At 26.8% G+C, this 12173-nt stretch overlaps 1 long non-coding RNA gene across 2 annotated transcripts in view; it reads right to left on the bottom strand.

Moving 5' to 3' along the window:
• Window positions 1-7562: 7562 nt before the first annotated feature.
• LOC112100307 overlaps window positions 7563-12173 on the bottom strand; it is a 6857-nt gene continuing 2246 nt past the window's right edge. Inside the window, exons 3-4 of one of the 2 annotated variants that reach the window (XR_002906637.1) lie at window positions 8620-8896; window positions 7563-7837 (exon numbers count right to left, since the gene is read on the bottom strand). This is a non-coding gene — a long non-coding RNA (uncharacterized LOC112100307). The remainder of the gene's footprint in view (window positions 7838-8619; window positions 8897-12173) is intronic. The other variant, XR_002906638.1, reaches the window with a different exon arrangement.

Raw genomic sequence — 12173 nt, 5'->3', positions numbered from 1 at the left:
TTTAAGATTAGGTGGCCAAAATTTTTCTTGATTCTACACTTCTCCCCTTCATCTTATCGTGGCCCCGAATTCAATGCAAATATAAAAGATACGTTGTGCAGATGTAGCTTTAAAAACAATAATAACAAATTAATTTTTTTTATTTTTAAAATTTTACAATCACATAACAATTGGGAGTTGAAGAGCATACATTCGTACATTTATAGCATTGTCTATAGTTCACTAAACGTTTATCCAATATCAACTCAAAAATCTATTAAATTTACAAGTAGATGTGGAATTTATCTTGTATTTATTTTTTATTTTTTTGAAATATTGATATATTACACTTATAATTTTACTGATATTTACAATCAGATAGCAATTAGAATTCTCTTTCATGATTCTAGTATAACACAGTCCAAACAACATGATAATAGACATTAAAATTTGTGTGGCCAAAATACTAATTTAGGGTATGTTTGGATGTTAGATAAAAGGTGGGATTAGACTAATTTAAAAGGATAAAAAAATTAATCCGATCTAGAGTTATATTTGGTTGTCAAGACTAATAAATTAGTCCAAATTTTGGTCCAATGTTTACAGGATTATTAATTCTCATTTTTGCACCGGTTTTAGGTAAGACAAATTATTTTAATCTAAATTTACTACTACTATCAAAATTTTATTCAATAATTTATTTTTAACTTGTTTTAAATTTAAGATTAAACGTCAAAATTTTAATGCAAAAATTTATTTTAACTAGTATGCAATATTAAACATAGGAATTATTCAATTATTTATTTACAATCATATCGAATATTGAATATTAAAATTCAGCAATTCTAAAAAATAATATTATTTAAATAGTTATTTTAGTTTTGTTAGAGTAAATTTAACATAGTCATATCCGATACTATATGAAACAAAATATAAGATTATATATCTAGTATAATCTAATCTAACCTAACCTAAAGGGTAAATATTCGTGGCATAATGATTTATTATTTTAGCATGGGCAACGTTTAATCATTTCTCAATGTTCTTGTTTTTCTTTTTAAATTGTTATAAAGCTAGATATATATTACAACTTGGGATCCACTAGAAATTTGTATTGATACGCTTATGGTAGAAGTTTACCAAGGTCATAATCGAAAATCAACATAAACTATTTGCAAGATATCTACTCGCGTATTTAGTGAGATATCTACTTTTAACCACAACGGGTGACAGGAAAAATATGTTGAGTTTCCCACATGAAGGACTCGAATCAGCACCACTAGTTATCACTGAGCAGGAGCCTTGTTAATTATATTCTTGTTAAAACTTTATTTTCGTCAATGTTTTTGAAATTAAAAAAAAAAAAACAAGAATACAAATTTGTTTTTAGAAAAGAAGAATTATATGTTCCATGAAATTGTTAATAGATATAATTAGTTTTACATTCTTGAATAAATCTAATCTTATTTTTGCGTGGGAGATTATTCTAGATTCCTTTCACCATTAATATATTCACAACCAAAAAAATAATAATAATGTTAATAATTTCAACATTTATGTGTATCATTCATTTTTTGAATGATAAAATTCTTAATCAATAAAATTACTATTACATCATTTTACAAATGAATGTTACATACTCTAATTAACATACAAATTAAAATTTCTAACATTATTTAAAAAAATATTTCTTAAAAATTAATTGGGCAGCACTAGAGCAGTCAGATACAGTTAGGGTTGGCATGAAAAAGTTTGCTAGGTCTTAAAGGCAAAGGAGCATCATGTGATGCTGAATTGACAAAAGACTATTTGTGCACAGTGAACGAGTTGAAAGTTTTGTCTCTTTGTGCCATGTTCATTGTTCGATTCCCTTCCAATTTCTCCACGAAAAGGCCATTCCACAAACACTGCCAATTTTTTTAACTTCATTTGCCATTTCGAATCATTTTTCTAATATTATATTCTCTCGAGTGCACATAATGATGTTAAGTTCACTTGCGCATCATATAACATGAAACGCCAATGGCATTTCCAGATCTCTCATCGAATATCCAATTGCGAATAGTCTTCAAACCTCCGAGCTGCGAACGTTAACATCAAAACTACCCTGGATTTAATCGATTGCATTACAGCCACCCAACAGAAAAAATAAATCTTTTTGACTCAATATTGGGTTGGGGGGGGGGGGGGGGGATGAAATAAACTGATTTTGTGAAGTAAATTTTAAAGTAGTTCGTATTTCTTTATTAACAAGTAATAGAACATGATACATGATGCACCAGGTAGAACGCAACGTTTGAGTGGGCATACAAATTTAGTTTTTTCTATAATTGATTGTAATACCAGTACAAACAGAAATGAATAAATAAAACACCTTCAATCATTCACTTCTTCAAAATTATTTTATCATTGCGTATATCCTAAAAAATATGATTCATTGATATATTCAATGCTGCTAAATAAACAAAAATAGTAATGATAATAATACCAAAATGATATTTATATCTCTATTTCATTGAGTATTAGTAGGTAAAATTTAGAGTTTTAAGGCCCGTTTGATATTATTTCATAACACCTATTTTCATTTTTATTTTCAAAATTCTAATGTGATATATGTTCGGTGGACAGTTTCTAAAATATGCATGGTAAAACATATAAAATAGAGTCCAACTATTTTTTTTTTTTGAATTATACGATGTTACTACTGATATTTACAATCAAATAATTATTAAAACTAATCATTCACGTTAAATCTACTAAATCTTGTATAACACTCTAATATTTGAGGGATATATGGCACTCTAATATCTAAGGTAGGGATGGCAATTGTACCCGCAAACCCGCAAATCCGCCCAAACCCACCCGCCAAAACCCGCCCGTTGCGGGTAATTTTATCCGTTGCGGGCGGGTTTAGTATTATAAATTAAAACCTGCATATGGATGCGGGTGGGTTTGGTATTAACCTTATATCCGGTGGATACCCGCATGGATATCCACCAAACCCGTAATAATTTTTTTCAAATATTTTTAATTTAATTTAAATATAAAAATATATAAAGAAAATAATGTAATTAATCAAATTACCAAATAGTAAAAGGCTCAAAGTTGTGTATGTGTGTATATGGCTCATCTCTTATTCTAAAGTCATAACCTAAAGAAAACTAAAGGCATTTCCCTTCGAATTAGTATTTGAAAATATTAATCTTAATTATTATTTTAGGCATTGTGTTAGATGGGTGCTTATGGTGGTGAATAAAATAAATATATTCTCTTTGATCTTGTTTTAAATGATAATATGAAATGTAATTATTATTTTTAGATATTAGTTTGTGTTTTTTAAATAGATTTGTATAATTTATACTTAAATTTGAGAATTTGTGTTGAATTAATGTGGAAATTTTAATTTTTCATTTACATTGTTTAAATATAAAATTGAATATGTTATATGGAACTTGAGGTTATTATTATAAATTTATATATTAAATATTTGTGATTTTAAATATGGAAACCCGCAAAAAATCCGCCGGATACCATTGCGGGTTTGGTAATTGTTAAAACCCGCTGCGGGTGGGTTTTTTTAAAAAAATTAAAACCCGCTGCGGGTTGCGGGTGGGTTTGGTAATTTAAATTTTGTGCGGGTTTGGGTTTGGTAATGGCAAACCCGCTGCGGGCGGTGCCCATTGCCATCCCTAATCCAAGGAAGTAAAAAAAAAAATACTACCTCCACTCAATTATTTTAAAATTAAAAAATAAAATTAAACCTCATAATTACTTTTATAGATATGAAAAAATATTCTCCGCCAAAGGCTTTTATTGCCCACCTAACGGTTATAATTAAAAGGAAAATTATCATTGCACCACATTTATTTTGTCTTATGTTCATCCAAATACTATAAAATTTTAACATTTACTTTGCACCACATTTTTTTTTTCATATTTGTATCAACTAGCCACTTTTGCATTAACAATATTAAATAATTTTAATAAAATGATAATTTTACCCCCAAATAAATTAAAAGACCATTTTATTTATAAAAACTTTAAAAAATAATAAAATATAATGATAAAAATATCCCTAAATTTAATAAAAATAAATCCCAAAATTATAATTTTTATTTTTAATAAAAATTATTTTAATATAAAATTATAATTATAAAAATAATTGTAAAATTTTGGGATTTAATAAAAATCCCCTAAATTATTAAAATTTTAGGATTTATTCCTTTAAGAAATAAATTCAGTTATTTTCATTAAATTTTACAAAATTATAACTTTTTAATAAATAAATTCATTTATTTATATTAAAATTTTATAAAATTATAATTTTTAATAAAAATAATTATTAAAATTTTGTAAAATCTAAATTTAGTAAAAATCAGTTGAGCACCTCTATTTGGGATTTATTTTTTATTAAATTTAGGGATATTTTTATGATTATAATTTTTAATTTTAAAAATTTTTATAAGATAAAATAGTCTTTTAAATTATTTGGGGATAAAATTATCATTTTATTAAAATTATTTAATAGTGTTAATGGAAAAGTGGCTAGTTGATACAAATGTGAAAAAAAAATAGTGTAAAGTACATGTTAAAATTTTGTAGTGGTTGAATGAACATAAGATAAAATAAAGCTGGTGCAATGATAATTTTTTTAATTAAAAAAATAAGTTAAACATATTTTAAATATTTTATGAAATAAATTATAAAATATATTTTCCAATTAACAATTGTAGTTTCTACTTTCTTCCTTCTCTCACCAACTTTTTCTTCTTCATTTATCAGTTGGTTCTCTCACTCGCAGACATCCTTCCCCGCCTCTTATCTTTTATCTTCATTCTTCCTTATCTAGAAAATCACTCCATTCCACCATTTTCCAAATAATTTTTTCTTCTTATTTTTTCCTATTTTTCATTTTTTATTATTTTTTCTGACCAGCCCACCATTTGTATTTTCTTTTCTTATTAAAAAATATTATGAAATCATTGTTCATGTAGATTTGAACTAGTATTTATAGATAAACACTAAAATATTGATTTTTTATTTTTTATTCTCTTGAAATTTCTCCTAAGTGGGAAAATTAGATTTATATCTCGAGTCCAGCATATTATTTGAATATTTGTGTTTTATTTTTTTAAGAGCACGTGAGGGAGTGCTTTGGGTTTTGGGATATTCGTGATTGAAAGTATGTCAGCCATATTGTGTTACAAACAGCAGGAATAGTTGAAAATGATGACTTGCAAACATTAATTTAGGCAACTACAAATACTAAGTTATTTGAATGAATCTGAAAAATATTTAATATAGGGCAACTTTAATCAAATTATGACATTTTTATTAATGCTAATTTATTGAAGATATACCACCTATTTTAAAATTTCATGCTAATTTATTTATGGTAAATATATTTTTATCTAAAAATTTATTTATTATTTAGAGAGATTAAACAAAACAATATTATGTTATATTTTTTCTTATATAGCCATTTTAATTACAGTTATAACTTTTATGTTTAGTAAAAAAATGATTTTGAAAATAAAACTACCAAACATAAACTCACTGTGCTTATCATTTTCAACTGACTACTGAACGTGTATTACTTTTTTTTTTTTTTATCAAGTCTAGGATATAGAAAATAGTACCAATTATTTTTATTTTTTAAATAGAGGATATAAAAAATAATATCACATGCGTATTCAACTTCAGAACATAACGACTGTAAAATACTATTCTCATTCTCATTTTTGTATTATGAAAATACAAATTGAAAAGAATACTGAATGAGCCATTAGTGTTCTTTTTCTCTTGTTTCATATATGTATGTGATTTTTCATTTTTTTGAGCTACAATGTGACAATCGTAAAATGAACATGCATCCAATAAAGTAAATACTCATTAGTCTTTATATTTTGACTTAAGTACCCACTTAATCTGTATATTTTTAAAAATACATTTAAACGCTATTACTTTTAAATATGTTACATTTGCTCCCTTGTTTTTTTCTTTATTTTTAGAATAAAACTCTTACAATAATATTCTAGGATATTAATGAAAAAAAATTGATTTATCAAATCGGTCTTAAAAGTAAAATAAAAAATAGTGCAAATTTTTTTGTTATTATTTTAAGTTTAGGATTAATTTTATAAATTAATTTGCTTATAAATAATACTAATAAGATTGTTGTGAGGGTATTAAATATTGTTTAAAGCTAGCGGGTGTTAATTAATTTATAAAATAATACTTAGCAAGATTATTGCAAAGACACAATAAATATTAGTTCTTTTAGAAAGATAATTATTGGTTAATTTATTCATAAATAATTATTGATTAATTTATTTTGATAAAATATAAATTAATGTAAAAAAAAATGGCAATAAGTGTAGTATTACCCCCACCCAATAAGATGAGAAAGGAACCAAATATTTTGCCTTTTGAAAGTATATGGAGTTGGCATCTGGACCAACTAAATTGCATAAAGTAAAATTAAAGTTGTATAAGAATGTGGTGCCCGGGGATTGGACGTCCAATTGCATTATCTCGATTGTCCCAAATTAGATTCTTTACAAGCAAAGGCCATCGATGCAGAATGTTCTATTAAAGGAAGACACGACACAAATGTTCTATAAGAATACAAAATGGCTAGATATTTTGTTGGATAAATTTTGTTCAATAATTCAAATTTTTTATCGACATAATTAGATTACTTGAAAAAGTTTGAACCTTTAAGCTTTTTCATCATCAACTATATGTTCTCATATACCAAAAAAAAAAAAAAAAGATAAACCATTTTTAAACAATTAACTGATATTTGATTTAGCATATTTGGTAAAATTTGTTTCTTAATTCCAATGAAGCCCAAAGCAATGCTCCAAATCTGAAAGCACAACCAAAGGAATATAATGATTTAAAGTGCAGCCTTGCATGCATGATACGGTATTGTCCAAATATAGATCAATTAGTTGGTTAATTAGTAGGCGTATAAATGGACATTCGATTGATATGGATTATCAATTATCAACAACCCTTGGTTGACCGACATCAATTTTATTTTAATCGTTACCATAACGCCATAACTATGATATGTCAATTCTTCAATGTGACTTTTTGCTACGGACAAAAGAAAATTTCCAGAAGGCATTAATGTTCCAAGACTGGCCCAATTGCGCATGCAAACACACAAACCAAGGAAAGTTGTTAGTTTACTTTTTATATTTTTTTAAATTTTTATTTAATTTTTATATTTTAAATTATATTTTAAAATATCTTTGTTATTAATTATGTTATAGTTTTGTCGTATTTTTTATTTAATTTTACAATAATATCCTTGTTATAACCTTAAAAATATTAATAAAAAAATTTAATTTACTAAATTAATTCTAAAAGTAAAATAACAATGTATGTAATTTTTTATTATTAATATTTGATTAACATTTTATTTTTTTATTATGTCCCCAATATTATTAGAAAAATAAAAAATAGAGATAAAAATATAACATAATTATTAAAGGTATGTCTCGGAGTATTTTTTTTAAAGATTAATTAACCTAAAAATAAATAGATTAAATGAGAATTTTACCGAAAACAAAAAACAAAAAGTTACAAGTATCTTCTTTTGCAAAAATAACAAGCTTATCTGATGCGCAAGGTGACAAATTTTAGGACCACATAGAAGCCCAATGCTGTGGCATTAAATCTACTGCAAAGTTTCAAACTAGTTAAGTTACATCAAATATATTTATGATGACTGATGACCATTTGTCGTTTTATGATTGGGTTTATAGCGGACCGCATCATTCAAACATCAAGAAAGTTTCCGATTTGAGACTGCACATGCTCTGTTAGGTGGGCACACGGCACTTGGCTGAAATGAAATGAGAATTGTGTTAGGATAAGCGTAAGATCTTTTTGCTAGTGCTTTTTTTTTTTGTCTTAACCATTCAGTATCCGGCGATCACATTGAGTTCCGACTGCTCTAGATTTGGGTTGGGTGCCAATAAAACCCTCCCAACGAGAGCGACTCTCAAAGAACTCGAACTGAGAAACAAACTCAATCAAACCACTTAAACGGTTCAGCCGGCGCCAGCTGAACCTACACCTCGTTGGTTTTTTGCTAGTGCTTTTTAGGCTGTGGTCTTGTGGAGGCGTTTATGCCTCCGTTGTCAAGTCAATAATGGCCATCGATGGTGGGCTTTTCTATGAGCCCATCAGAGAGCAGCGCCATTGCCGATTCAACCTGCCCCTTATTTCTTCGTACCCCGGATTCGTTTTTAGAATTGCCCCTGTCCAATCCTCCTTCACGCATTCAATCCGTTTCCTTATTTCGAAAAACTTGAACTTACCATAGTTTGGGTAATGCTTTTCACACCCGTTATAAAATCTATATAGAAACACCATTTTTTTAATTATAGTTTCAATGCTATTAAATGACATTCAAAGGCAATTACTAATTTAACTAAATTAAATTCTTCACTCCTTCTAATTATGAACCTTCCCTCTTTAAACCTTAATTTACGGCACAATTATTTTTGTTTTATAAAATTCAAAATAATTGTAAGACAATGAAGAAATAAATTAAACGATGATAAATTTTTTATTATAAACAAGTATGTTTAAATTTTGACTAAGAAGAGAAAATGTGCATACCTATTCTGGAATCCCCTTTAGGGGATCCTAAAGTCTACAGTTCATATGGTAAAAATCCAGGGAGCGAGAGAACATGATGACTCCAACAATATATCACTTGAAAGTTGTGCGTGGTGCCTGAACAACATACAGGGTTGGTCTTTTGCAAAGCCAGAAATTAAGCAGAAGAATCTGCTATGCATGGTGTGTGTGCTGAATTCACCATCTCTCCGCAGTCTCCCAGCTCACCAGCCGAGCAACAAAATGACCAAGGAGGTTATGACCCGCGTTCGAAGCCCTTTTAATTTTTTGAAGGTAGCTCATTAATTAGCATGAATGGAGGAGGGCTTTGCAATTCCACCAGTGCTATTGTGTGTGTGTATGTATTATGTACATCTGCTAAACTTCTTACTCATCTGTGTGTGTTCACTACTGCTGACCGATTCTCATTAGAATGTCATTATTTCCCGACATCAATCATAATAAGAAACTATTGAACAGCTTCTTTATTATTTGGCCCCCATCATGAAAATAACTAACAAACAAAAATTATCACAGTTGTAGTAGAGGCCAGAGGCTAAACAATCAAATTTGTTTAGTGCAGCCTCTAACATTATATATATATATATATTCAACAGATTGATTTGAGTGGATGCAATAGAACTAGATGAATTGATGAATTTGGCTTCTATTATCTGGTATCCCATAACATATGGAGCATTCTACCGAATCTGTAAGGTTATAGAGATTTATGAAAGAATCCAGAAAAACGAAAACTGATCAATTACACTTTTAGGGATGAAGAGGTTGATCAAGAATTTAGCGTTTAATTGCTGTGTTGGTTTCACAATCTTCTTGTAATTACCAATTTAGAGTGAGAAAAACCAAAAAAAAAAAGGACAACAAGAAACCTTCAAGGCATTTCAATTAAGATACTGCACCATCCATTAATTGTTTGTTTATTTTCATAATCGAAATGGTAATTAAAAATAAGGGTCATTCTATAATGCCGTAGCTAAATTTACGGCATTGATGTCGTAATGGACGTGGACCGTTAGATTTGAATAAAAAATCTCTACCATTAATTCTAAATAAATAAGTAACCTGTTACCTAAATAGCAGGTAATTACTCTTTTTTGTTCAAGTTTCAGGTTACATTTACTAATTTTATGTGTGATTTACAAGTTTTATGAAACTTTTACAAGTTAATGTTGATTTACAAGTTATATGTAACATTTACAAGTTTTTGTTCTGTTTACAAATTCTTCTTACAATTTACAACTCTAACATTAATTTACCTATTTTTCCATTAATTTACTAGTTGTATGTGTGGTTTACAAATTTTTTGTTTTATTTAACACTTAATGTCAATTTACAAGTTCTATGTAATTTTTCTAAATTTTGGTTTTGTTTACAAGTTCTTCTTACAATTTACAACTCCAATATTAATTTATTCATTTTTCCATCAATTTACTAATTTTATGTGTGATTTACACATTTTTTGTTTCATTTCACAATTAATGTCAATTTACTAGTTGTATGTCATTTTTATAAGTTTTTGTTTTGTTTACAAGTTCTTCTTACAATTTACAACTCTAACATTAATTTACCAATTTTTCCATTAATTTACTAGTTTTATGTGTGATTTACACATTTTTTGTTTCATTTCACAATTAATGTCAATTTACTAGTTGTATGTCATTTTTCTAAGTTTTTGTTTTGTTTACAAATTCTTCTTGCATTTTACAACTCCAACATTAATTTACTCATTTTTCCATCAATTTACTAGTTTTATGTGTGATTTACACATTTTTTGTTTCATTTCACAATTAATGTCAATTTACTAGTTGTATGTCATTTTTCTAAGTTTTTGTTTTGTTTACAAGTTCTTCTTGCATTTTACAACTCCAACATTAATTTACTCAGTTTTCCATCAATTTACTAGTTTTATGTGTGATTTACACACTTTTTGTTTCATTTCACACTTAATGTCAATTTACTAGTTGTATGTCATTTTTCTAAGTTTTTATTTTGTTTACAAGTTCTTCTTACAATTTACAACTCCAACATTAATTTACCAATTTTTTTCATTAATTTACTAGTTTTATGTGTGATTTACAAATTTATTGTTTCATTTCACACTTAATGTCAATTTACAAGGTCTATGTCATTTTTCTAAGTTTTTGTTTTGTTTACAAGTTCTTCTTGCAATTTACAACTCCAACATTAATTTACTCATTTTTCCATCAATTTACTAGTTTTATGTGTGATTTACACATTTATTGTTTCATTTCACACTTAATGTCAATTTATTAGCTCTATGTCATTTTTCTAATTTTGTTTTGTTTACAAGTTCTTCTTACAATTTACAACTCCAATATTAATTTACTCATTTTTTCATTAATTTACTGGTTTTATGTGTGATTTACAAATTTATTGTTTCATTTCACACTTAATGTCAATTTACAAGGTCTATGTCATTTTTCTAAGTTTTTGTTTTGTTTACAAGTTCTTCTTGCAATTTACAACTCCAACATTAATTTACTCATTTTTCCATCAATTTACTAGTTTTATGTGTGATTTACACATTTATTGTTTCATTTCACACTTAATGTCAATTTACAAGTTCTATGTCATTTTTCTAAGTTTTTGTTTTGTATACAAGTTCTTCTTGCAATTTACAACTACAACATTAATTTACCAATTTTTCCATCAATTTACTAGTTTTAGGTGTCATTTACATATTTTTTGTTTCATTTCACACTTAATGTCAATTTACAAGTTCTATGTCATTTTTCTAAGTTTTTGTTTTGTTTACAAGTTCTTCTTACAATTTACAACTCCAACATTAATTTACCAATTTTTCCATCAATTTACTAGTTTTAGGTGTGATTTACATGTTTTTTTGTTTCATTTCACAATTAATGTCAATTTACTAGTTGTATGTCATTTTTCTAAGTTTTTGTTTTGTTTACAAGTTCTTCTTGCAATTTACAACTCCAACATTAATTTACTCATTTTTCCATTAATTTACTAGTTTTATGTGTGATTTACAAATTTATTGTTTCATTTCACACTTAATGTCAATTTACAAGTTCTATGTCATTTTTCTAAATTTTTATTTTGTTTACAAGTTCTTCTTGCAATTTACAACTCCAACATTAATTTACTCATTTTTTCATTAATTTACTAATTTTATGTGTGATTTACATATTTTTTGTTTCATTTCACAATTAATGTCAATTTACTAGTTATATGTCATTTTTCTAAGTTTTTGTTTTGTTTACAAGTTCTTCTTACAATTTTCAACTCTAATATTAATTTACCAAATTTTTCATTAATTTACTAGTTTTATGTATGATTTACATATTTTTTGTTTCATTTCACACTTAATGTCAATTTACAAGTTTTATGTCATTTTTCTAAGTTTTTGTTTTGTTTACAATTTTTTCTTATAATTTACAACTCCAACATTAATTTACTAGTTTTTTTTCTATTTTTTATTTTTTTTTAAATTTTGTAGACCAATTTACCACTCTAACCTTGATTATTGGCATTTTATGATTTAGATAGAA

Source organism: Citrus clementina, unplaced genomic scaffold (genome assembly GCF_000493195.1).
Source record: "Citrus clementina cultivar Clemenules unplaced genomic scaffold, Citrus_clementina_v1.0 scaffold_3, whole genome shotgun sequence".
NCBI classification, from domain to species: Eukaryota; Viridiplantae; Streptophyta; class Magnoliopsida; order Sapindales; family Rutaceae; genus Citrus; species Citrus x clementina.
The sequence above is the reverse complement of the archived record's forward strand: the minus strand, read 5'-3'. Positions and strand labels throughout refer to the sequence as shown.